This window comes from Prinia subflava, chromosome 1 (assembly GCF_021018805.1).
Source record: "Prinia subflava isolate CZ2003 ecotype Zambia chromosome 1, Cam_Psub_1.2, whole genome shotgun sequence".
In the NCBI taxonomy this organism is placed as follows: domain Eukaryota; kingdom Metazoa; phylum Chordata; class Aves; order Passeriformes; family Cisticolidae; genus Prinia; species Prinia subflava.
In genome coordinates, this window is record NC_086247.1 from 152,190,337 (window position 1) to 152,217,295 (window position 26,959).

Below are 26,959 nucleotides of genomic sequence, written 5' to 3' on the forward strand. Positions count from 1 at the left end.
CCACCTCAGTCATTCCCATGCCACCCCAGCCACCTGGAGGGAGTGTGGAGGTTTGGTGCTCTCTAGTGACTGCTCCACCAAGACTTCTGCCTCTCGTGAACACCTCCTGGGAGTGAGAGTTGAGTTCTTTGATTTCCCTGGGTTTATTTCAGCTGAAATCCATGAAGGACCCTCTGTTCCACACTTGTGAGCAGCACAGGCAGAGCCAGTCAAGCAGGTCCTGATGATGTCAATAAATTGACTTTTAAATTTGTTATTAATTTCCCTCCTCACGTAAAAAATCCCCGGCAGCTCTTCCAAGGCAAATGGATTCTCTTGGGATGGTCAGGGGGAGTGGATTTTGGGTGGAACAGGGGAGGTTTAGATTTGATACGGGGAAGGAATCCTTGGCTGTGATGTTGGGGAGGGATGGAATGGATTTCCAAGAGAAGCTGTGGCTGCTCCATCCACGGGAGTGACCAAGGCTGGGTTGGACAGGGCTTGGATCCACCTGGGATACTGGAAGACTTCCCTGCAATTCCAAAGCAGCCAGGAGGGTTTGTGTGAGGTTTTAAAGCATGAGGAGATGCCGATCAAGCAAAGAACAGCTGATCCCGAGGGTCTGATCCACGGGAACACGACCAGACTTCCTCCAGAGCCACGTCCCAACTCCTTGGGGCTCAAAAAAAACACCAGATTTTTGCAGCTCTTCTCTAAAGAAAAGCTTTTTATCTGCACCTGTAAAGAGGTGCAACTTCTTTTTCTAAAAGCCAGCTGCTCTCCAAACAGATCTTTTCATCCTTCATTTTCCAGATCCACACATCTCAGATGTCAAATTTGGGTCAAATTGGATTAGGGATTAAAAATAGGCATAAATGAGGCTCAGTCCTGCATAAGTTTAATTTCCTTAGGAAAGCAGAGCAGAAACCTTTCCTGACGTGTTTTCCATAAAATCTGGAAGGGCATGGAAAGGAAGGAGAGACCCACCTCCCACTCAGATATTGATTCCCGTTCATTTTGGCACCTGCATTGAAACAACATGCAGAATTTCATTTTTTCCCCCACCCATTTTTTACTCATTTTCTTAAATCTATTTAGGCCAGATGTTAATTACTTGAATACAAGGCAAGAAGCAGAAACTCAGTGGTGAAGGTCTGGCCTGAACCCTCTGCTTGGAAGATTTATGGGAGCCTGGAAAGATTCCTTCCTTTTTGGCCCCTTCCCCGCTTGCCTGTGTGTGCACAAAAGAGCTCCTCACACATCAGCGATAGCGCTGGGATTTATGGCTCTGTGAGCTTTTAAAAGTGTTCATATTTTACCATCTTTTCCCGCTGAAAGGACGCCAACATCCCAGTAGCCTTCGGGATAAACCTCTGGCTGCTCACCTCTGGAGCCGGAGCTGCTCCCTGGGGATCGAGCTGCCAAGGAATGAAATCTGGGCTCTCTCAACCTCTGAGCATCAGCAACCTTCAGAGGACGCTGGAACTTTGCTGAGCTTGTGTTCTTCATTCCCCTGCTCCTTTTCTTCTTTTTTTGCCCCTTCTGCCATCCAGCGGGGTTGTTTTGTTTGGTTTTTATTTTAAATGTTTAAAACGTGTTTAACTCCCCCTCCTCTCAGCTGTTCCATCCTCTTTTCCGTGTTCACTGTGGCAAATTCATGTTGCTGGCTTGGAGGGGAATTTTCTTGCTGTATCACTGAGAAACAATAAGAGAATCCTGATAAAATCAGGAAACCCCGCATGACTCCAGGGCAAACCTTCCCCTGGTGTAAATTGGTGTAAATCAGCACGGAGCCATTGAAATCAGTGCCAGCAAATGCCTGTATTCAAAATAAAGAAAGGGGCAGCTGCAAAAAAATGTTAACTTTAGAGCTCTGGGGTGGGATTTTCTCTATCAGTTGGTTTTTAGCTCAGGAAGCATCTTAGAATCTGAGAATCCCAATGGTTTGGGTCGGAAAAGACCTGAAAAATCATCCAGAGCCACCCCCTGCCATGGGCAGAGACACCTTCCACTATCCCAGGCTGCTTCTAGCCCTGTTTAACCTGGGCTGGAACACCCCAGGTTGGTTTCTCCCTTTTTTAGGAGCCTGATAAAGATATTTATTCCCTCCCCTCTTATTTCCAGCTCTTGGAAATCATCAGCAAATGAAAATATTTGCTTGGGAAAGCAAAATGCCAAATACACCAACATCAGGCAGGCAAAGCGTGAGACAGGAATTATGTGCAAACCATCCCAGGGCAGCAGCTCAACTATCCCAGCAAAAGAGAAAATATTCCTGATAAAAGGTGTGGTCAGAGCAGCTTCATTTTTTAAGCACATCTATTAAAACTATCCATGCACTTATGTGAATTTTTTTTTCTATATAGAAATATACTGATTTTTTAGGAATTTGATTTCCTGGTTACAAGCCTGCACATCCACCTTTGAAAAAAAATCAGATTTAAAAAAAAATGAAATTTTTATTATTATTTCTTGCCAAGAAAGCCCTGCTCAGGAGGATTGTGTTAAAACTGGGTCTTTAGAAGTCATGGGAAGCTGCAGAAAAATATAAGCAGAAAGTTGTGATGGCTCCTGAGCTGGGTGGTGCTGTTGCTCAAGAAGATTTTGGGGTGGCTTGGATCATTCCCCATGCCCAACTCCTCATCCCAGAAGGTTTCCCAATACAGTCAGACCTCTCTGGGCTGGAGGAAACAGGGCCCAGAAGGTCAGGACTCCTCAGGTCCTTGCAGGTCCTGTGCGTGCTGTAAATTCCAGATGGAGAATCTTTGGATATTTCGTGTGGCATTGTTGTCATTGCTATCTAAGAGTTGGGCTCTCGTGGTCTGCTTTGTTTACGATTTTACTGTTATGGGGTGGAAAATCTGGCAGCCTGAATGAGGGCAAGAAACTTTATGTGCCTCTGTGTGTGTGGACAGTTAATCAATTTAATTTCTCGTACGAGTGATGAGTTTGATTTGCAAAGTTTCCTCTGTTCTATGGAGCTTTCGTCACACCTTCCCTACATCCCAAAACGAGAGGTGAGCATCCTTTTCCTCCTGGGGTGCTCAGCTTGCCCCTTTCTGGGGATTTTGGCAGATCTTGTTGGGTCAGCAGAGCCATGGTCACCTTGGAAGAGTTTTCCCAGAGCAGCTGTGGCTGCCCCTGGATCCCTGGAAGTGTCCAAGGCCAGGCTGGACAGGGTTTGGAGGGACAGTGGAAGGTGTCCCTGCCTGTGGAGGGGCTGGAATGAGATGATCTTTAAGGTCCCTCCAGCCCAAAGCTGTTTGGGATTCTCTGACTTTGCCTTTCCTGCTCTCAGTGTGACAAGGACTCTGCTTTTTCACATCCTTGAGGACACACAGCAAGAGCAGAGCCCAGGACAATGCTCAGACCCTTTTACTGACTCTGCTCTGCACCCAGCTGGGCAGAAGAATCCCTTCTCCTTCCTGAGCGCTTCTTTCCCGTTGTGCTGAACATTCCCTGCACTTGCCACAACTCAAAACAGGGCCATGTTTTCAATTGGGATCTACAGTGACAATCCAGGGATCTGGATTTCCAGACTGAGCTTGCTGGGACTCCAAACACCCTCCTGCAGCTGGGTGTTGGTGTCACTCACTCGATAAAAATGGTGTTTTTCTCGTACAAGCATTTGAGAAAGCATCTATTTCAGTGATATTTCACTGCAAAAATAATAATATTCATGTGGACCAAAGCATCTGTAAAAAGGGCAATGATTGATAGTGGATATTGCTGCTGTTATTTGGTTTAGGAGGTGAGATTTAAATCACTGGAACTCACTAAATATCAACAATCTCCAATTACGTGGAGAGCAAAATTTAGGTGATATTTCAGGTACCTATGGGATTGTGCTCTAGCATAAGAATGCAACTCAAATTACAGCAGTGCAAAAAAAAACCCCAAACACCCCAACAAAACACCCTTCACAGCAAAACTCTCTAATTTTGATAGTTTTTGCAATTCTAGCCAAAATAGGGATATTTCACTCACCAACACCAACTTCGTGCTGTCCCAGTTATCTCCTCTCCATGGGGGCTTCCAGGTCCACATTCCAGAGGACTCCACGCAGAGGTAACAGTGGAGAAGGCCACAAAATCCTTCAGGAATCATTCCAGCCACTCCTAAAAGAAGGGAAAGCTACTCTGGGCAGCACTGGTGGATCCTGGCGGGAGTCACTGTGTGCTCAGTTCAACCAACGTGGTCCTTTGTGACACTGCACCACAGGGATGTGTTCCATACAAGGAAAAAGTTCCAGTTTCACCTTAGGACTTTTAAGGGAAAAACACCAGAAGTTTCTTTGCTGTCCTGACAGTGATTGGCCCGGTGCCAAGACAAAAACACTGACAGGTCTCTTTACCTGTTCCTCAGAAATGAAGATGTTTTCTATTGGGCTGTTTGCAAAAAAAAAAAAAAAAACACATAAATCATGCAATACTTAAAGGAGAGCACCAGGCTCCTCAGTGCATTTTCAGGGTGTTGCAGCCGGTGTGTGGGACCTGTCCTTACACTGTGAATGACTTTGTTCTTTGTTTGTGTGTTATTTTCTTTTTTTATTAGAACCTTTTTGTTTTTTCAAGCCACACTCGACCATGCCATCTCACTCATTATTGAAGCAATTTTCTGTGAGGTGCTGGACACCCCCAGAGGTATTGAACCCTCGCAGAGTTGAACACATCTGGATCTCTGAGAAATTCAATAGTCCTTCACACGGCATCCCAAAATTTGGGTGGTTAATGAAGGAATAGGGGTGTTTCTCCCAATCCAACATCTCTCCAACGGGATTAATGGGTCTGTTGAGAAGCTCAGCTCTGGGATGAGGTGGAAATAGGGATATCCCATTTTAGTGCCTGCTGGGAATATGAGATGGCAGGATATTAACTCACCTTCTTCTAGGGCAAGGCACAATGAGCTCTAAACACAACCAAAGGGATCCCTGGGACCATCCTTCCTGGTTATCCCACCTCAGGAATCCAGAATAACAAAGCCCGGGGCAATAACCCTGCCCTGAGGGTTCTGAGCTCTGTGCTCACTGCTGGATTTCTCAGGGGAAATCTCTCAGGGTGCTGACAAAAACAAAAACAATCAAAACCCCACCCAGCCCAACCTGAGCAGAGCATTTCAAACAAATGGGTGGCAGAGCCTGAATCAAGCCAGGCAACAGAGATGAAATTCCGAAGCTTGGAGGAGCCTTTGGAAGTTGTCTATCGGTGGCGATTTTCGCTCTGTCAGCTTCTCCAGGCCTGAATTTTGTCATGGAACTGCTCTATTGCTTTAGGCTGCAAAGCAAGACAAACAGCTGGAGAGGAAAGGAAAGCTCAGCTGCCTTCCTGACCCACACTCAGCAAATACCAGAGACTTCGAGGCCTCAGTTTCAGCCGTGTGAGAAAGAGCGGCCCTGACTTCACTCACTGCTCCTCCTGGGCCTCGTCCAAAGCACATGGAAACCAAAAGGTCTTTTCCTGCTGACATCAGTGGCCTTTGGAACATACCTAGAGTGTCCCCGGGCTAAAAGTCACTGCACTCTGGGGGTGGCTGGGCCGCTCCTCGTGCACAGACAGCCCCTGCTCCCTCCCAGGCCCCAAAACTGACGGCGTTGTCGCTGTTCATGGGGGCAGAGCCCCCTCAGGGCTCCCCAAACTCAGGTTTCAGCAGTGGCCGGGGGATTTTGGGACAAGGTGTTGTCCAGGGAGGGGTGGCAGGGTTTGGGGATTGGGTGGCGGCAGTGGGCAGAGTTAGGGCAGGCCAGGATACAATTCCTCTTTCCAGAGGGATTCCAGCGGTGCTGGAAAGAGGTGGAGGTGGGGTCAGCTGGGGTCAGCACCGTGCTTTCTCTGCCCCTTCAGCACGGGCCAAGGAGGTGCTTTGTCACTCCTTGGGCATTGATCCTTTCCCTGGGGCCCAGAGAATCCTTATCCACCTAAACACACAAGGCCTGGCCCCACAAAGGGGTGTTTGAATCCAAATTTTGCTGGATTCGAGGGCAACAAGAGGCGGGGTGGAGCTCACCTCTCTTCAGGTGTATGGGAGGAAGATCATGAATCTCCTGGTGAACATCATTTATGACCATGAGGAAAAAGAGAAAAGCCAAATAATCCAGGCTTTTTTTTGAATGCCTGCCTTGGAATAAAATGAATTATTAAGTATTGAAGTGATTGCAAAGGGGAGTCTAAGGTGCTCTGATGCTGTAAAATCTAACTAAAAAAATCAGGTGAGATTTGTTCCACCTGTGACCTCTATTTGTCTTCCCACTCATCACCCACACATCAATCACTCATTATCCTCCGGGATCCACTTTTCCAATGGATTATTGATTACACTCATTAATTATTATTTTCTCCTGGCCCCTGAGCTGCAGGGAAAAGCCCATCCCACCTCCAAGTGTTTCCCAGGGCCTTGCTGTGCGTGCCCTGAGGAGCAGCACGTCTGTTCCTCTGGGAGATAGGCTGCTGGAAGGGATGGGCTCCTTTTGCATGCCAAGGGAACACCTCTTGTGCCTGCTCATTCCAGGAACGCTGTCTCCCATCCCGGTGACGCCAGGGGATTATCTCCCGTCAGGAAACAGGGATCTCACGCCAGTCCTTCAGGGAAGATTAGGCTCAGCAGGGTGAGGCTGAGGAGAGGGGAGCTGTCAAACCACCCCGAGTGTCTGAGCCCCTCCAAATCCTAAATTTTCTCTGTGCCATGCTCGTAAACACAGAGCTGCCACTCCACGGAGCTGCCTGGCTGATTCCAGTGACACTTTAATGACATCAAGCCCAGCAAGCTCAGGAAACAATAAATCCCTGTGCCAGCGTTGTGTCCTGGCTCTGATTCCAGGAGTGACCACAGCTCCTGACAGCCCCAACCTTGGCTGCCTTTTAATGATTGTTCTGTGAGCTGTGGGCCTGTCCCTCAGCTGAGAAACAAAACAGCAGCACGGGCCTGTATTTTCCCTCATTTCCCTTCCCCTCGCTGCTTCCTTCTCCCTCCCTTCTTGTCCAGGTTGATTCCCACAGCTCCACAGCCAAGTCCAGCAGCTGCTGTGGGTGCTTGAGGGGCTGGGGCAGGAGGGGCTGGACTGATGCCCTCAGTTTTCCCTTCCCTGCATTCCAGCCCCTGAGCTCACACTCAGGCTCACTCAGCTCTCTGCACACAGCAGCCACACAAAACAAATCCTTCTCCTGCTGCACACCAAGGACAGCTGGCACAAGTTCTCAGGCCCCAGAGCACAACCAGCGGTGGCTGCAGGAGAAAACAAGAAGGATGGGACTGCATCACCTGCAGCTGGCATTGGACAATCCCACCCCAAAGTGCCAATGGACCCAAACTGATCCAAGGGGGAGGCCTGGGCAGCGTTTGTCCATTTGGGGCCCATTTTGGGCCCCCCTTGGGTGCAGGCCTGGCCAGGCTCTTGTGCTGCCCAAGGTGTGTCCTTCAAGGGCTTTCAATAAATCTCTGCTGTTGGAATTCCTGGCTCTTTCCTGCTCCAGGCTCAGGGTGAATAAAACTCGACAGACGTTGTTTTTGAAGTCTCGCTCTGAAATTTATTATCTTTCTCTATTACAAACTCAGGAGATGTGAGTTCTCTCTAACAAGTCAAGAAGATGAGCTGAAATGGTGTCTACTCAAGGTTATTTATGCAACCGTTGTCCAATAATGAACTGATATTTGTATTATCTATGTTTCTGATCCAATTATGATCACACAAAACCCACAATGAATACCTCTTTCAGCCAATTAGAGGAAACCAAAAGCTGTGAAGAAGAAGGAAGAGGAAGGTGAAGAAGAAGGACTTAAACACCCAAAGCCCTCCATCTTGACTCATATGTATTACTATACACTAAAACCCCAAATCCTAAATTTCTAGGACTCCAACAATCTACTTTCGCTCTGTCCAGTCTCTGTTCCAGGTCAGCCTTCCCAAGGCATCAGGACCAGTTCAAATTCCAGCTCCAGCTTTCCTGGGAAACCTTGAACAGGCATCCCACCTGTGCCTGGGAGCAGTCTTCTCCAAAATCCTGAGGAATTCTGAGTTCTGAATGAATGTGAGGAGAATCAGGAAGATAGATGGAATTGTGTTTCCACACTAAGATCATTCCAAAGGGATTTTTTATTTTTATTTTTATTTTTACTTTTATTTTTATTTTTATTTTTACTTTTATTTTAATTTTATTGTTACTTTTATTTTTACTGCTATTTTTACTTTTATTTTTACTTTTATTTTTGTTGGGATTTCTTTCGGGAGCAGGGCATTTTTACAAATGTAAATTTGTACAAATTTGGGTTTTGGGGCATTTTTTCCCTTCCTATCTTTACTTATCAATTTTCAAGCTTTAGAAGTGCCACTGAGTTTATAACCCAGTCATGAAGAGAGAAGAACAGAATTTTAGAAAAGAAATTTTCCTAATTTAGAGAGATTTTCCTAATCCATCTGCCATCTTTAAACCTCTCCAACAATGTTTGATTTATGCCAAGCTCAGGGACTGATTTCTGTGCAAAACAACAGAAATTTAAAACCCTACTTAATTTTAGAAAGAGAACCAAGCCCGGAATTTTCTCATTCTCTCACCTCAGCTGAAGCAGAAATATTTTTATTTAGAGCCTGAATTTCAGCTGTCCTAAACAATTCAGCCTCTAATTACAGCCAGTGCAGGATTATTCATTTACACCAGATGAGCAGCTGGCCCAGATCTCTGCAGGGAGCCACTGGAAGCTGAAATAAAACACATAATTAAGTGGGTTTTTTATTAAATCAGTTGGTGTGAAATTCATCTCACTCCACTCCTGCTTGTAAATTCCTTTGTGGGATCCGAGCAGGGCAGCTCCAATGCAGGGGTGGGATTTTCTTGGCAGAATTATCTCTGTGCATATCAGGGCTTCCTGATGAGCAGGAATTAGTGGCAATTAATTCCAAGGTGTTAATTGCCACTAATAATAATAATTGTTATTATATATTGTTATATAATAATGATAATTATTGGCTTCAATGAGGTTTGATCAGCAGAGTTGGAAAATCACCCAGCTGAAAGAGCGTGGGTGGCTGCAGCAGGGTGGGACCAACCCCTGCAGGTGATTTGGGAGATTTTCCTGAAAATTTGATGTAGTTTGAGGGAAGGTGTCTGGAGGATATTTTGGAGGACGGAATTATGACCTGGGAAGTGGAATTGTAGGATTGTAGGATGATTAATGCTGGAAAAAATGCACAAAGTCCCCAAGTCCAACCTTTGAGCAAATCCCACAATACCCAGGAATCTGTGGTGTCAAGGATCACATCCACCTGTTTTTTTGAACAATTCCAGGTATGGTGATTCCACCACTTCCCTGGCATCTCTTTTTTCAGGGAAGAATTTTTTCTAATCTCCAACCTAAATCCAAGAGGAGACCTTTGTCCTGACACAAGAAAAATGTCCCGAGCCAGCCTGAGGTGAAAAACTGAATCCCAACATTTAAAAGAAGCAACTCTGGGATCAGAGCTGTCCCAAATTCCTGCAGAAAAACATTCACGAAGCATAAAATATAAAGTGCTGACTCCTTTCTCTACAAACAGCCTTTTGCTTTATCCTGGCCTGAAAAATAAATTTATTCCTGGTGTGACTTTGGGAGAAGATGCCAACAAAGTGCTGCGCGGGGCAGGGTTTATTTTGTTTATGCTGTTAGTTTGGAAAGGAAAAATAAAAAGGTATCAATGCATACCCTGAGCAAAAATAATGGGAAATTGTATGAAAACAGAGCCTGGATTCTCAGGAGACAACTTACAATTATATGGGACATGACAGGATTTGAAAAACAACACACGGAGCGTGTAGGATAAACACGGCCAAAATATCCCCGAGGCCTCGCAGGTTCTGGGGGGCCATAAATAAAAGATAATGATATTTAGGTAAGAGGGGGACGTCCCAAAGGGGCTCCCAGCCCTATTAATTTCCAGACTCTGTTCTTTCTGACTGGTTAAGGTTGGATTTGGATGCCTTTCATGGCAAGGAGATAATTCAAAGGACAGCAAAACCAGCACGGACCAAGTTTTTAGTGTGAGGTGAGAACAGCTTTTTACTTGTTGTGAGGTGCTAAAAAAAAATCCCCAAACCACAAATCCATCGGGAATAAAATGGTGTTTGAGGAGTAAAAAGTCTCCTTTTTTTCTGGCATTGCAGCAGGGAAAATCTCTACTTTCCATACCTGTGAACATGAACTTTTCTTTAGCTGCAGCGAAGAGGTTTGGGGTTTTTAAATCTAATTCCTGAAAAAAATATTCCAAAGTAGTTGCCACCTTTGTACTTCCCTGGACTCCATTTTGAGGGAATTCTATTCTCTTTTATCAGCAAAATATCTGGATCTCATTTTGCCTCATCCTTGAAACTTCCTACAGACACAGAAATTTTAATTCCCTGACATTGTGGAAAATCCTAAAATTGTCCTTCTAAAGTTTATGAACCAAACATCTCTTCAGTTTTGGGAGGAATGGAGATGAACCAGTGGATGGATAAAACTGATGCTATCGATGGGAATTCATGTAAATTCCAAGGTTGGACAGAGCTGCAGAGAAAATGGGGTGGGAGCTGTGGATTATGGCAAAATCCTTCCATTCCTGGTGGGATAAATCCCATTTACGCTCAGCAGAGTTTTGTGAAAGAAAAACCATCAACAAAAATGTGCAGGAGAGACAAATTATTCAAAGTCATTAATTACTTGAGATATTTAAAATCTAATAGGAGTCCTTATAGAGCTTGAAATGAAGCAAAACTTTATTTTTTGAAGCAGTTTTTGTCTTTTAGACATGCATAGAATTTGTCAGTTTGGGAATTAACCCCTCCCTCCAGCGGGCTGGGCGTGCTGACAACCCTAAAGGAAGAAATTCAGCACTCAAAGCCTCTGAAATCAGCCCCACGTTGGCAGGAGCTGGGGACACACTGCAGGACAGGGTAAAATTCCACAGGAGCTTAAAAAACTGGGAGAAATCCTGGGTGAAATTCAGTGACTGATAGAATTCTACTCCATCCGGGACATTTTTGTTGCATCTGAACAAGAGGTGTCCAGCTGAACCCTCAGCAAGGGTTAAACGCTTTCTCTGGATGCATCCCACCTATTTTTGGATGAAAATTAGGATTTCATCTCCATTGTCCAACATCTAGCTGATAAATTTCAACTGGAACTTTCCAATGGCTGAGATTAGAGGGCTAATTATGAGGCAGGGCTAATTAACTGCACGGATAGAGATGCTGAATGAGAGATAAGAGAACATTTCTTCAGAGGAAGGGCTGAGTAATAAATAATAATAAATCACTTTTTAAAATAAATAAAATAATAATAAATAATGATAAATCACTCTTTTTTCTTGCCAGCTCCAACGCATTGCTACAAGGTTTAAGAAGATTTAGCTGATCATTACGGTCCTTTATAATTCAAATTTTTCTGTGATCATTAAGGTCCCCTATAATTCAGATTATTTTCTGATTTTCTTTGCTGTCACTGGCAGCCAGGAATGAACTTTTTTAGTGCCTCACCCTGAGGAAAAAATATTCAAATTGAGAATTTCACTTCAGGAGCAACATAAATCCAACTTTCCTTTTCCTGGGGAGGAGCAGCATCCCCGTGGGATTGGGGAAAGCAGAACCAGCTCCTCCCCTAAACAGAGGCAAGAAGCACAAACTGATTTTTGCAGCTGAAGTCTCTCCTCTCTGGGGGTTAACATTCCCATTGGGAATTAGGGTCTGGATGCTCTTAGTCCCCCCAGCCTGCAGCGTTTTGACCACCAAAACCCACGAAAACCCACCAAAATCCACCAAAACCCACCAAAACCCACCAAAACCCACCAAAATAGAGACAGAAACCAGGGCAGGGCCTCTGGGAGGTCAGGTCAGGGCAAACTGACCTTTGAGGCTGGGGCAGGATGGAGGAGCAGATGCAGGGGAAGAACAAACCCTGAGCACAGATTTTTCCAGGTTCTCCTCAAAAGAGGGAGGTTTTAGTTCCAGCCTTTTTTTCCCTGGGCTGCTTGCCCCTGTTTTGTGGATTTTTTTTTGCCAAAATTTGGCCAAACAGCCTCAAAAATATATGTAGAGAATCACAGGCTTCAACGTAGATAAAACTCTCTTAAAGCTGCCTATTTCTTCATTAAATGCTGAAGGAAATATAAAATATTATTTAAAAAGCAGGACTCTGAATTTATAAACGTCTCAAAGAAGATGTAACTACCTCTGTAAAGTGTTGGACACGAGGAATATTTCTAATAAGGAAAATTTGTAACTCCAAGGACAGCGTGGTCACCACCTGGATGGGATTCCCACTGCATTCCCAAAATAGTGAAGAAAAGCAAGTCAGAGAAGAAATTAAGACCAGGAATTTATTTGAAAATCAGAGGTTTTCAAGCCCACAAATCTGGTGCAGGACACATTTGTTGTTCACCATCCCAAAAATATTAACTTCTTTTACCTTATAAAATATTTAATTCCACTTCACAATGACAGGCAAATTCTTATGCAGCACAAGTGAAAATCCACACGGTTTGCATTTAATAAAAAAGACTTTTATTTTCTCCAGCTGACCTTTAGAAAAGCGTGGCATTTCCCAGGGAAAGGGAAGCAGAGGTTTGGAAAGAGAAAATATGAATAAAATGCAAAATGCGGGCTGGATGAGGCCTTTATGTGAGGTTTGGTGTCTTAATCAGCTTCTCTCAGGGAGATAAAATGATTGAAAAAATTAAATAGTAAAGTGATTATGACTGTCATTATCATTGGCATTAAAGCAGGTTGAAGTGCCAGAACACTGCAAAGGATCTGCTGGACTGGAATCTTCATTTCTTCCAAACAGAATTTTACAGCGTGGATTTTAATAGCCAAACATTTGGAAAAAAAATGTCTTTTGAGGATTTAGGTGGCTGGAGCTGCTGAAATGCTCTTATGCAAGCTGGGAAAAATCATTGCTGAAAATACAAAATTCAACAGAAAACGTCGTCTGGGCCAATAATTCCCAGGGCGGGAGTGTGATAACCTGAGCTGGCACGGGAGCTGTGGGTTCTGTGGGATTGGCCCTCAGGGCTTTATCCGACCTTGGAAGCCAAAAGGAAGAGATTTCCCACCCTTTCCCTTGGGAAAGTCGCAGTCATCTGGTGCTTGTGGTTTTCAGGAAATCTCTCCTAATCGTCAGCCCTCGTTTTCCTTCTGTCATTTTTCATCTCCCCACGCCTGGTTCCGCCTCTTTTTCTGTGCCTATCTAGGAGGGGCTTATATTGCATTTTCCTCCCTTGATATCCTTTTAAACTCACCTAAACTTGAGAAAATACAAAGGATAATTGACATTTTTTTCATTAGATTCTCTTCCTACAATCATTGTTTTTTTAAGACATATTAAAGGATTCGTGTGTTGCTTGAAAGTATTTTTTGCCAGAGGCTCCAAATCAGAAGGAAAATAAAATTATCCAAATAATATGGCTAAAGCAGTGGAAGTCAAAGCCATAATTTCTGGGATGCTGCATCAAGATTTGTGGGTGTGGTGACTCTGAGTTTTCACACTTCACAAAATATTAAAATGTTATTTATTTTGCTGGTTGTCCCTGATCAATTGGGCCAAATGCCCAAAGGTGAAAAGGGATGGATCAGATGATCCTTTTCAGCCTTTCTTGCAATTATTTTATCAGTCCGTAAATGAGAATAAGGTGTGAAAATTATTCCCATCATTTTCTCCACTCTACCAATATTGATGGACTTGATGAACCAAATTCTTTCATGCTGGAATCACCCAAGGATCTCCTCTTTCCTTGTCCCTTCTTTTATATTATCAATTTAAATGTTCATTTCTTTGGATCGCCCCATTTGATTTTTCTCTCCCCTCCGGAAGTTAAAGCCTTTGTGTATTAAAAATGAAAATATTTCTGTGTGAGGTGGAATAATTTACCCACAGAAAAATCTTTACAGACCTGGGCGGAAATATTTCAGATAAAATGGAAGAAAATCAACTTCCCAAGGTCCCAAAATTTTATAACTGAATAAAGACAAGGTTTTCGAGGCCAAATTAAATCCTGTACCACCACTGGACCCTTTAGAACACGAGGAGAATCCCAGGTCTGGATGACCTGGAGGAGTTTTCTGCTTCTATCTTTGCAAGCTCTGGTTTCAAACACACACAGCAAGGTCTGGAGTTACCAAAATCCCTTGGGAGTCTCCCAGGGTGCTTTTGCGGGAATGGGGGGGAAAAGGAAAAGATGTAAAAGAAAAACACTTTTTCTTTGGAAAGACACAAAATTCCCTGGCTGGCAGCCAGAGCCTGAGATAAGCCAGGCTTTATTTAGGCCATGGCTGTGCCTGTTTTAGCCACAGCCGTGTTCTGGCCATGAGATTCTGATGCAGCTCCAAGCGTGGTCAAGGTGATGCCTTGGGAGGGCTGAGCTGGAGCAGAGACTGGGCAGAGGTGGAGAATAAAGGAGATTTTTGGAGTCCTAGAAACTTTGGATTTGGGGTTTTAGTGTACAGTAATACATGTGAGTCAAGATGGAGGGCTTTGGGTGTTTAAGTCCTTCTTCACCTTCTTCCTTCTTCATGGGTTTTGGTGGTTTCCTCTAATTGGCTGAAAGAGGTATTCATTGTGGGTTTTGTGTGATCATAATTGGATCAGAAACATAGATAATACAAATATCAATTCATTATTGGACAACAGTTGCATAAATAACCTTGAGTAGACACCATTTCAGCTCATCTTCTTGACTTGTTAGAGAGAGCTCACATCTCCTGAGTTTATAATAGGTAAAGATAATAAATTTCAGAGTGAGACATCAAAAACAACACCTCCTGAGTTTTATTCACCCTGAGCCTGGAGCAGGAAAGAGCCAGGAATTCCAACAGCAGAGATTTATTCAAAGCCCTTGAAGGACACACCTTGGGCAGCACAAGAGCCTGGCCAGGCCTGCACCCAAGGTGGGCCCAAAATGGGCCCCAAATGGACAAACACTGCCCAGGCCTCCCCCTTGGATCAGTTTGGGTCCATTGGCACTTTGGGGTGGGATTGTCCAATGCCAGCTGCAGGTGATGCAGTCCCATCCTTCTTGTTTTCTCCTGCAGCCACCGCTGGTTGTGCTCTGGGGCCTGAGAACTTGTGCCAGCTGTCCTTGGTGTGCAGCAGGAGAAGGATTTGTTTTGTGTGGCTGCTGTGTGCAGAGAGCTGAGTGAGCCTGAGTGTGAGCTCAGAGCTGCACCCTGGGCAGAGCAGGAGCTGGAATACTAAAAAATAAAAACTGAAGGCATTAAAAACATGAAGCAGATCCCATCTGAAGGCAACAAAATTTGTCTCTTTGTATGCTTTGAACTGGGAGAATTCATTTTCTTCCTAGAAATTGTTCTGCCTCATTTTACACCCCAGCATCCTCTTGGGGATGTTTCTTCCTGGTTTTTCCTGATTATTGCAGCCTGGTGCTTCCCAGTTTTTCATTATTACTGCAGCCTCTTTCATTTTTCCCTTCAGCTCCTGTTGTTCCACAGATCTCTCCAGTTTCAGAGGATGTGATGTCACCCGAGGTGTTTTTGTTTATGGTCACAGCAGGACAGGGACAGGACAAAGTTGCCTTTCCATGAGTTGTGAAATCCCGTTCGCGTGGCCAACAAAATTCCAGCCTCCACATGGACGCTGATACAAAAGTTTTTCACCTCTTTCTGCATTTTTAGCAAAGAAATTAATGTTCATTGGCTCTAAATTACATAATTCTCTTTAATTAATGAACTAGTATTCTGTCCTTTACTGGTTATTGATTTGTTGCTGTTCATGGTAATTAGTCCACAATTTTAATTTTTGCAGGATCTTTTTCCTCTGGCAGGGGCACAAATATATTGAGGTTTTTTTCCTTCTCCTTTATCTTCTGCTTCCTGCAAAATGTTCTTGTGCTCCACAAATTTTGCATTCCTTGTATACAATTTTAACAACCCATTTCCTTCTCCCAGGTCCCATTGGAACACCTCAGGGTTTGTTTAGAAAAACTTAAATTTTCAGCAATTTTCCCAATAAAATCCACGTAAAAATACTCAGCTACGTGGCTAAAAGTGATTTAAGACTAACACATGGCTTCTAATTAATATTTTGGTTATTATTAATTGAAAAAAATCCCAAAATAATGAAAAATTATATTGTTTCCAAACATATCTACTCTGTTGAAGGCCAGGGGATTTTGCAACAGCCTCCTCCTGCCTTTTATCACACATTCTGTCATTAACGATGTCACCCTCCTAAATTAAGTGGCAATTTCTTTCCAGGTCACTTCCAAATCCCTTTGGAAATCCTTTCAAGCTCCCAGCTCTGAAAGCCTCCCAGGAATTCCAGTTGCAAAGATCTTTATTTGGTGATGGCTCTTTGGCAGCTGCCTCCATCGAGGGATGAGCTCGAGGCAGAGGTTCTCTCCTGATCTTCCTGAGAGATAAAATGCAAATTAAAACATCCCAGAAAACAGGAATCAGGGGGAACCTCAAAGTTTTCTTTGTTTCCTGAGAAGAGAACGGCTCAGCTAACACTGGTAAATCAATAAACACCCACTCCACTTTTCCATTACCTTTATCATTAAAAATATTCCATCAGAAAATCCCATCCCTCACACCCAGTTTCCAAATTCTGACTGAAGTTGAAGGCCAAGGGCTCTCATCCCACCCTTAGTGGGCAGGGAGCTTGGTTTGTTTTCCTCCAGCGCTGCTGTCTCCAGATTAGGGAAGTGGTATCGGGTTTCCCTTCTGTTTATTTTTCCCTGGATTTTTTTCTTTTGAAAGTCTGGTCACTGGGAGGGAGAGGCATCAATCCCAGAGGGAAAACACTTGCACTTTTCTTCCTGCTGAGAACCCATTCCTCAAATAATAAACAGATGATGAAGCCCGAAGTCAAAGAGCTTTTTCATCAAATCTGAAATTTCCCCAAAGAAGGGAAGTTCTGGGGTTTGTTGATCTGAGGTTGTGGCCATCAAATCGGATTCAGCAGTCCCAGGCACGTTCTTTCCTTCAGTTCCTTTGGATTGACAGATGAATAATGAAAACTCTTCCAAAGGGATAATTTTGACGTGAAAATGAAAGGGAACAGAAACTCCCTTGAATTATTTGACCATTTTAATTGATTTCTGGGGCAGTTTATTGCCGTGTAACCAAACTTGATTTCACCACTCCCTGCCCATTTTTTTTTCTGAATGAATTTTTTTTCAGAACCCTGAACATTATTTTTTAATCCCAGAAATCCCCAGTATTATTTAACCCTCATATGACTCCTCTCTTCTTCCTGCTCTTCCCTTTTCCAAGCAGGGAACTTGGAAAGCCTTTTGCCCACATTCCCTGGGCTGGCAGGGCTCTGATTTCCTCATATCCCAGTGGAACGTTGATCATCCCCTCACTTTTCCAGGCTGTCCTTCCATCCCTTCTATCCCTGGCTCTTGGCCTGACATTCCCATGGATTTGGCCTCCCTCCACCCGTTTTCCCCAGCTCCCCTGGGTCATTTCTGTTCCTTATCCTATTTTCTCCTTCCTTCCCTTACAATATTCGGAATGTGCCTACTCTAACACATGGATTTATCAAGTCCAGATTAAAGATGACCTTTGCAAATTGCAAAGGTCTTTGAGTCGAATTTGTTTTGTTGGCAGGGGGCTCAGATTATCGATAAACCTGAATAAAACCAGGGCAATTTTCTGAAAGGCCAGGCTAAGAATAGATCCTGGGCCTGATTGGATCAGGAATACTTGGAAGGATTGGGGGTTTTATGCTTCATATGGGGTAGGATTAGCTCCAGCTGGAGCCAGGAATTCAGCTCAGAGGTAAAGAAGGCGGAATTTGGGGGATTTGAGTGTGGATGGCCTGGGGGAGTTCACCTGGCCTTCAGCTGCTGCTCCGGTCTGCCCAAAATTCCTCTGTCCTGTGAGTCCTGTGGATGCCTGGGAATCTCCACCTCCCAAAGGGCCTTTGTTCTGTAGGTCCCATGGATGTTTGGGAATCCCTGCTCTCCCAAGGGTCCTTTTTTTGTGCAAGTTCCTTGGATATCTGGGAATCTCCCAAGGGTCCTTTTCTTGTGTAAATCCTGTGGATATCTGGGAATCTCCCAAGGGTCCTTTTCTTGTGTAAATCCTATGGATATCCAGGAATCTCCCAAGGGTCCTTTTTTTGTGTGTAAATCCTGTGGATATCTGGGAATCCCTGTTCTCCCAAGGGTCTCTTGTTGTGTGTGATCCATGGATGGCTGTGAATCCCCTTCTCCCAAAGGCCCTTTGTTCTGTAAGTCCCATGGATATCTGGGAATCCCTATTCTCCCAGAGATCCTGTTCTGTGTAAATCCCATGAGTATTTGGGAATCCCTATTCTCCCAAAAATCCTTTTCTGTGTAAATCCCATGGATATTTGGGAATCCCTATTCTCCCAGAAATCCTTTTCTGTGTAAATCCCATGGATTTCTAGGAATTCTCTTCTCCCAAAATCCTTAGTTGTGTAAATCCCATGGATTTCTGGGAATCCCTCAAGCTTCTCATTGGTACTTGGGATCTGCAGCCACCAAGGGAATCCAGACTTGGATTTTAGCTCCAAGGAAATCGTGGCTTTGGCTCAGTGTCCCAAATGGAGCTGCTGTCCCTTTACAGGGAAGCTGGAGAGGGACTTTCCCCAAGGACTTGTACTGACAGGATAAGGGGAATTGGCTGTAGGAGGTCAGGTTTTGACGGGATATTGGGATGGAATTCCTGGCTGGGAGGGTGGGGAGGCCCTGGAATGGAATTCCCAGAGAAGCTGTGGCTGCCCCTGGATCCCTGGCAGTGCCCAAGGCCAGGTTGGACAGGGCTTGGAGCAGCCTGGGACAGTGGGAGGTGTCCCTGCCATGGCAGGGGTGGAATGGGGTGATGGAAGGTCTCCACCAATCCAAACCATTCTGGAATTCCACAATTCCATGGACTTTAACACCAACACTCACACTGATAATGAGGATCTTATCTATTGATAAGAACAACTACTTAAATTTCTATCTTGACTTCCAGGTACCAAAAACTTCTGCTGCTGAAAGCCACTTCTGTTCTCTTTATCCACTGATGATTTCTCCTGTCTAGAGTGGATGAATGAGGAGGATGAAGACAATCCCAAATATTCCCAGTGGTCCGTGACCATGCAGGAAGATTTTCCTGAGATCTGCAGATGAGCAGCAAAGATGGATTTTATAGTGAGAAAAGAATTCAGGGATCCACCAAGACCCTTTTTAAGGTGTATTTGGAATGTGATTTTTCATATTCAAGTCACACCTCTATAGCTATTATTGTTGTTGTTATTATTATTATTATTATTGCCATTATTACCATTATTATCATTATTATTACTACTACTACTACTACTACAAGACAGGATTGTTTAACATGACACAAAAAGAACTGCGGGACAATTTATCCCCAACTTTCTTAGTTCCTTCTCATGTGGGAGAGATCCTGACCCCAGCTGGATCTTCACTTAATTAGAGGTCACCTTAATCAAATCATCCTTTCCAGTCATTAAAAAAAAAAAAAAAAGAAAGAAAGAAGAGGAATATATACAAATCTTAATCCCAAGGATTCAGGTATCCTCAATTTCTTTATCCTGGAGGAAGAAGTGGGCAGAGGGCTGAAATATTCACTTTGGGATGTGGTTTAATTAGCACGGTGGAGCTTGGTTGAAGCTTGGAATGGGTGATGTTGGAGGACTTTTCCAACCTTATAACTCTGTTTTAGTAGGAAAATCAAAACATTTTGTGAAGCTGTGCATCCAAAGAACTTGAAAACTTCAGAAAATGGGAATTTACCAAAGGAATAACAAGTTATGTATCATTATTAGCCATAAAGGCTGCAGGAAGGAGGTCACAAATCCCACTCTCAATTTTGGTGGAGCCACTGGCCCTCCTGGCAAATGAAATTCCCTGGCTTGGAGAAGAAAAAAAGGGAACTGCTGGGGGAATGGGGGGTTCTGGCAGCTGTGAGGAGGTGGCCGAAGGAATTTGGTTTTACTTGGACTCACAAGGAGCTTTAGTGTGCGAGCTGCTTCTCCCAGGGACGCGATGGGAATTCGTGGCAATAAAACGGGGCCTCAGGAGGGCCATTCAGGCTTTATGAGTTTTTGTGGAAAGGTTAAAACCCCATCCAAAGACCATCCCACTCCTGCTTTTCAATCCTCCCACCCTCCTGGGCTGCTTGGCCACATTTTGGGGAGGAATGCTGCAGTGTCAGCAAGGAATCCTTTCGGTTTTCCATGGCCCAAAGTCATTCCGTGCCCCTACATCTCCTTCATCCCTCACCCCCTGCCCTGGTCACTCCTCCTCCCTGACACACAAACACAGGCACCCACATGGGCTCTGGAATTTCTGTGTAAATAAAAAGTTGTGGATTCCCCATCCCTGGAAGTGTCCAAGGCCAGGTTGGACAGGGCTTGGAGCAACCTGGGATAGTGGAAAGTGTCCCTGCCCATGGCAGGAGATGATGAACTTTAAGGCCCCTTCCAACCCAAACCATTCTGGCCTTTTGTGATTTTAAAAATCCTTATTTCTTCTGGAAAGAAAAGAGTGTCACCTTTTACTCCACTCAGCCTCTGTCACCGCTGCTAAACCTTCTCTTTCCCCAGACCTTCCCTTTCTGTCGAAGTTTGGGAGAAAAAAGCCAGAGCTCCTTTCCCCTCTCAGGGAAAGCTCTGCAGAACTTCTCCCCTTGTCCCATCAGCGAGGTTCCTCCTGGGCACAGAGCTCCTGATTCATCCTTTCGTGTCTGTGAGGCTGCTTTCCCCCCGGCAGCAGCCAAGTGAATCCCTGGGATGTGGGGATGGGATGCCAACTCCTTGGCTTGTGGTACCGGCACCAGAACGTGCCCATGCCACAGAGCTGCCGGTGCCTCTCCACCAAAGGAGGCGTTTTTTGGCCAAAACCAAGAGGGTGGGTGATGTTTGACCTCAGCCTCATCAGCCTTTAAAGATGTTTGTTCATCAGCGCATCCCTGAAAACCCAGCTCCTTTTAATCCAAGGGTTGTGGCGTCACTTCCCGCATTTGGCCAGAGTTTAATCAACAGTGAGAAATTTGTTTGGTCGAGACTGAGAAAACTTGTAGGATGCAGCACTGGCAACTCCGGGATTTGGGTTTTCTGCCTGAGCCTATAGGAAGGGAATATTCTGGAAAAACTCTTCTGTTGAGGCTTGAAGCCAAATCCCGACTTATCTGTGCACGTGGAAGCTTCACTGGAGCTTTTTCTCTTGATCTTTAGGTGATTGAGTGGCAGGAACAGAAATCCCACTCAGACATCAAAATTTTTATCAGAATATGATTTATTGGTGTGGGAGCTCGGAAGGAAGAGGTCCAGAAGACCTCAGGATCTGTACAGGACCTATGGGAACAAATTCCTCCTTAGGACCAAGCAAAAAGACAGAAATTAAAATAATCTTATTTAGGGGCCTGATGTGGCTTAGGACATTCCAGACTGGTGTTCCCTAACTTGAAACATCTCCCAGTTTGAAACTAAAAATAAAATTCTACAAATTTCCTCCCTAAGTGGCAACAGGAATATATTCCTCTCTTTCTTCCTGCAGCATTAAGAAGCAGGGAGCATGAAAAGCCACAACTTTGCGTTTGTTTGTTTTGGCGAATTGCCCGTGGAATTCCTCACACAATGGATTTGTTCCGTTTACGTTTCAGGTGTGGAAGAGCCGATTCCTCCCCTTTGTTGCCCAAATGCCAAGCCCTGGCCACCCCATCCATGGCTTTCAGGGGATGGCCAGTGTGGAAATGCATTTCCACACCCAGGCAATGATTCTGTTCAAGGAAAAAGGGTTTTGGTTTACCTTTGAACATGGAAGGAAGCCAAGGGAGAAAGTTCTGTGCCCTTCTCATGGGCACCAGCCCAGAGCCAGCACAGGGGCACTGGCTGGGCTTTGGAGATGTTCCCAAAAACTGCAGCTGCTTTTATTGGGAGAAAATCAAATTGTGCCTCCTTGGTCATCCTGTACCTCAGAACGAGCTCAGAGGAGCTCAGGGCTTTTTGAGATGTCTTAGCCAGGGTTCAAGGGCTTCTCTGACACCTGTGCTCTGCTTTTGCTCTTTGTTTCTGTGTCATTTGTTGTTTCTCATTTATTAAAACCTTTGCTTTGTAAAACACACCCAAGGAGCCGTCTCAATATTATGAAGCCACTCTGGGAGGCTGCAGGTCAGCCCTCAGAGCTGATCCATCTTCAGGGGGCTCATTGCTCTCTGGCCACCTGTAAGACTGGATCAGGCCAGGCTGGGGTGACCTGGACCAGCCGGGTCTCAAATCCCCCTTCCATGGCCTCACAGCTTTTCCCAGGCTCCACATCCACGTCCCAAACCAGGAGTGGGATCCATCCGATGTCGGCTCTGCCCAAGGGTCCCTGTGGACTCCTCCAGTCCTTCCCAGTGAAGGGGGAGAAGGAACCATTTCTCAGGGCTGCCCAAACCGTCCTGGAATGGCCTTGGGATTAAATCCATTCTGATAGATCCTGTCCGGTGCCAGGAGCTGTCAGACCTTTCGTGGGATCATGGATTGGATTGGATTGGATTGGATTGGATTGGATTGGATTGGATTGGATTGGATTGGATTGGATTGGATTGGATTGGATTGGATTGGATTGGATTGGATTGGATTGGATTGAGTTGGATTGGATTGGATTGGATTGGACTGGATTGGACTGGATTGGATTGGATTGGATTGGATTGGATTGGATTGGATTGGATTGGATTGGATTGGATTGGATTGGATTGGATTGGACTGGAAGGGACTTGGAGGTCATTTAATTCCACCCCCTGCCATGGGCACGGACACCTTCCCACTGTCCCAAGGTGCTCCAAGCCCCAGCCTGGCCTTGGACATTCCAGGGATCCAGGGACAGCCACAGCTGCTCTGGGAATCCCAGCCCAGCTCCTCCCCACCCTCCCAGCCAGGAATCCCTTCCCAATCTCCCACCCAGCCCTGCCCTCTGGCAGTGGGAGCCATTCCCTGTGTCCTGTCCCTCCAGCCCTTGTCCCCAGTCCCTCTGTAGCTCTCCTGGAGCCCCTCCAGGCCCTGGAAGTGTCTCTAAGCTTTCCCTGGATCCTTCTCCTCTCCAGATCTCCCAAAGCTCCCCTGTCACATTCAGCCTCATTGGGGTGTCCTGGAGTTGATTTTGCTCCGAACCAGATCCCAAATTTTGGGCAATTAGAGCTGCACTGACTCTGGCTGCCATGAGGAGATTCCAACGCGTTGAACCAAAATTTAGGACACCCAGCAACCTGAAATCCTGGGGGACAAATCCTCTCTCCTCGGACACAGAGGCTGAGCCTGTCCAGGTACCAGCCTCGGACACAGAGGCTGAGCCTGTCCAGGTACCAGCAGAGGTTTAATTTGGACCCCCACACCTCCAGCTCCAGGCTCTGAGCCGAGGGCAGATCAAACATTTGCAAAGAAGGAATTTTAAGCTCGGTTTAGCCGACACCTCCAGGCACCCCGAGCCAAGTGAGATGTTTGAGGGCTCTGACACATCTGCAGCGCCCTGCCAGATGTGACACCACAACTGCAAGGGGCCTGTGCCTTGCTGGAGCTGCAGCTGGAGGCGAAACAGGATCGTTCCAGAGGGCTCAGATTCCAGCAGACATCTGTGCTCAGACAGCTGGGGGAGCCCCGGCTGCCTCCGAGGGAGGAGGGTGAACTGCTCTCCAAAGGGATGATCCACCAGCACAAACATTCCTGGAGCACCCAGCATTCCTGGAGATCCCCTGGGGCTGCAGGACATCCCGCAGATGGAGGAGATCGGGCCTTGCCTGGAGCAGACACCCAGAGGTGAGGCAGGGATGTGCCCAAAATGGTGTTTGGGTGACTGAGTCCTTCCCAAATATCCGTGTGCAAGGGGATTCCTGAGGGATCAGCTCCAGCGGTCTGGGTCTGAGCTCCCCACCTGCCAGGAATGGAGCTGTCCTTTCCCTCCTGTGGGATCCAGGGGATCTCGTGGATCTCCTCTCCAGCCCTGTGGCTGCAATGACCCCCAGAACAGACACTCCACAACCCCGGGCTGCTCCTTCGGGATGTTTGGGGAAGCACCTCTGACACTTTGGCTTGAAGGAAGGGGTTTATCCATAAAGATTTATCCCTGCTTTTTCCCTTCCCAGGCTGTGATGGATTCAGAGCAGCCCCAGCCATCGCAGAGGTTTTGCTGACCACGGAAAATGTCTCATTTTCATTCCAGAAAGATTGGTATCCCCTGCTCACTTGTGTCCGGGATGAATTCCCTCCTCTTTCCCTTCCCTGTCTCTCCGAGGTAAATCTGGAGCTCAGGAATCAGGACACAGGGACGGAGCAGGGACCCCAGCACATTCCAGCAGGTAGGACACAGGCAGCTCCCAGAGAGCTGATGGATCCATAAAAGAAGCCTTTGGCTTTGGGATCTGGATTTTATTTGCTCCCCTGTGGTTTTGGCTGTGAAGAGAAATGGAATTGGAGATGGAGGTTGGCTTTTAGCATTGGTATGCTTTGTAATTCCCTACCAGATGGCAGAGGGGGACTTTTTAAAACTATTATTCCTTTATTTTCTGTTTCTCCCCGTGGAGCTCTTCCCAACCTGTAAAGGTGCACTTGGGAGGGGTGAGTCACCTTCCAGCCGAGCTCTGCATGGCTTGAGGGACTGACAGAGCTGGCAGGGAGCTCAGGGGAGCCCATCTCCCGTGGCTGAGCGGGAGTTCAGCTGATCAGGTGAGGGCATCTCACTTCCCCCTGGGATTGCTGATGGTTCTGGATGCCAAACCTCATCTTTTCCTGCCCAGAACCTGAACTCTTGGCTTTGTCTCCTGGGAAAATGAGTTTCCCTCCCGGAGCCGTTGAATATTCCATTTCAGGAAGCCTTTGGCCTCTCCTTGCTGTGGTTGGGGAGCAGTGAGAGGGGATTGTTCGGGGCTGCCCAGTGGAACAGGCACGCGGAGCTCGGCAGAGATGGAGCGATAACGCCCCGGCCGCGCGGGGCTGGAGCTCTCTGTCCTGTTTGTGTCATTGGGGTGGGTTCCAACCAACAAATGTCACCCTCCCTCACCTGGCAGGATTTCCTGGGAACGGGCTGGGCATCGTGAGTCATCTCATTGCCTTGAAACAATGGATGAACAGCACAACTAATCCAGGGAAAGGGCACTGGAGGGGATGGATTAACGGGCTGAGCACCAGACTGAAACCACTGAAGTGCTGGAATTATCCCTGTTTCTCACCTTCTTCCCCACCTCTTTTCCTTCTTCCAAGGGTTAAACCCAAGCATGATTAGCACCCTCTAACCCCCCGGGCTGCTTTACAACCCCGGCTCCGTGAAAAGCACACCTCACACCGCCGGGAATTCGCCTTCCCTGCGCCGTGGATTCCAGCCCCCGTGGAGGTGACCTTTGGAGGTGTCGCTTGCGGAGAGCTCCGGGATCACGAGGGATGAAGGGGGAAACGCAAACCCTTTATTATTAGCGGCTGTGGAAGGACTGCAGGCGACAGGTGGGAGCCGGGGCTGGCTCGGCTGAGCCTCCCTGCCTCGGTCACCTCTGCCCGGCCTCCCCAGAGCTCGGCTTTACCTCCACAAACACCCCCACGCTCCCACAGGCTCTGTTTTTAACAGCTTTGCCAAAACGCGGTGAAAGCTGAAAGAATTCCCTCGGGATCAGCAGGTGCACAGTGGGAAATCCCGCTGTTCCAGACTGGAATTTGGAAATTCCTGGTGCCCTGCGGATTACCTGGAAGGGGTCTGTGCAATAAGACATCACCAGGTTGGTTCAGGTGGTACCAGACAAACACCAACACTCAAATCCCTTCTTGTGGTGGCTCAACCCAAATTAAAGAACGGGATTTGTCAAAATCAGCCTCCTGGTAAAACAAGGATGGGATAATGCTTTCAATCAGATAAATGTCACTTCTCCCACCGTCACTGTCAGAATAAAGCTTGATTTTTATTTTTTCCCCCCCTAAAAAATTTTGCTGTGATTTCCTTCACTACATGCCCAGCTTTGCCACAGCAACACCACAGAAAGCTGCACCTAATTCCCAAAAATTCCCTTTATTTTGGGTCTAAGAAAAACCTAATTATAAATGTCTTCCCTTCATGATCGTTTTTTATAGCCATATATAAGTCAAGCCCACACTCTTCAGTGTTTAAAACCAACCTAAAAAAACCCAAAAAAACCCAAAAGAAAAACAACAAAAAAAACACCAACCAACCAAAAAAACCCACCAAAAAACAAAAAACAAACAAACAAAAAAAAAACCCAAAAACAAAAACAAATCAAAACAAAACAAAACAACAAAAAAATCACAAAACAAAAACAAACAAAAAAAACACCACCAAAAATAACAACAAACCCACCACAAAGATCAAAAAACTGAGGGAGGGTTTTAATCACTAAATATTAATCCAAGGGGACGGTCTCCCGCTGTAAATTCCGTTACAGAAATCACACCAGGATATCTGGAATATCTAAATATGCTGGGATGAATCACATCAGAATATTCCGAGCTGGAAGGAATCCAGAAGGGTCACGGAGTCCAAATTTAATGAAGGGCCCAGGCAGGGATCAACCCCACATTATCAGTTCTCTTATCTTGTTACAAATATCCTGTGTGCTCTCCAGCGACATTTCCCCTTTTTGCCTGTAAATAACATTTCCCCTGCTTTTTTTTGTCCACAAGGATGAGAGTTATTCTTACTCCGTGCTATGATGCCATTATTAATTGCTTCATTAATAAAAGGTAAGGATACCTACTAATAACTCTGGGAAAGTTGTGATTCTTGGTTGTTTGGGGTTTTTTTTTTAACTTTCACGAGGAAGCTCTGTTGGGACCTCAGCTGCCGGTAACTACAGCGTGACACCGTCGGTGTCGGATAACCGGGAAACAATTCCAGGAACAGCGCTGGGATTGCTGAGAGCAGCGGAGATCCTTTCCCAGGGGCTGTCCCACGGGAGCCAAGAGATGAGGGGGAAAAAAAAAAGAAAGAGAAAAAAAAAGAAAAAAAAAAGAAAAAAAGAAAAAAAAAAAGAAAAAAAAGAAAAAAAAAGAAAAAAAGAAAAAGAGA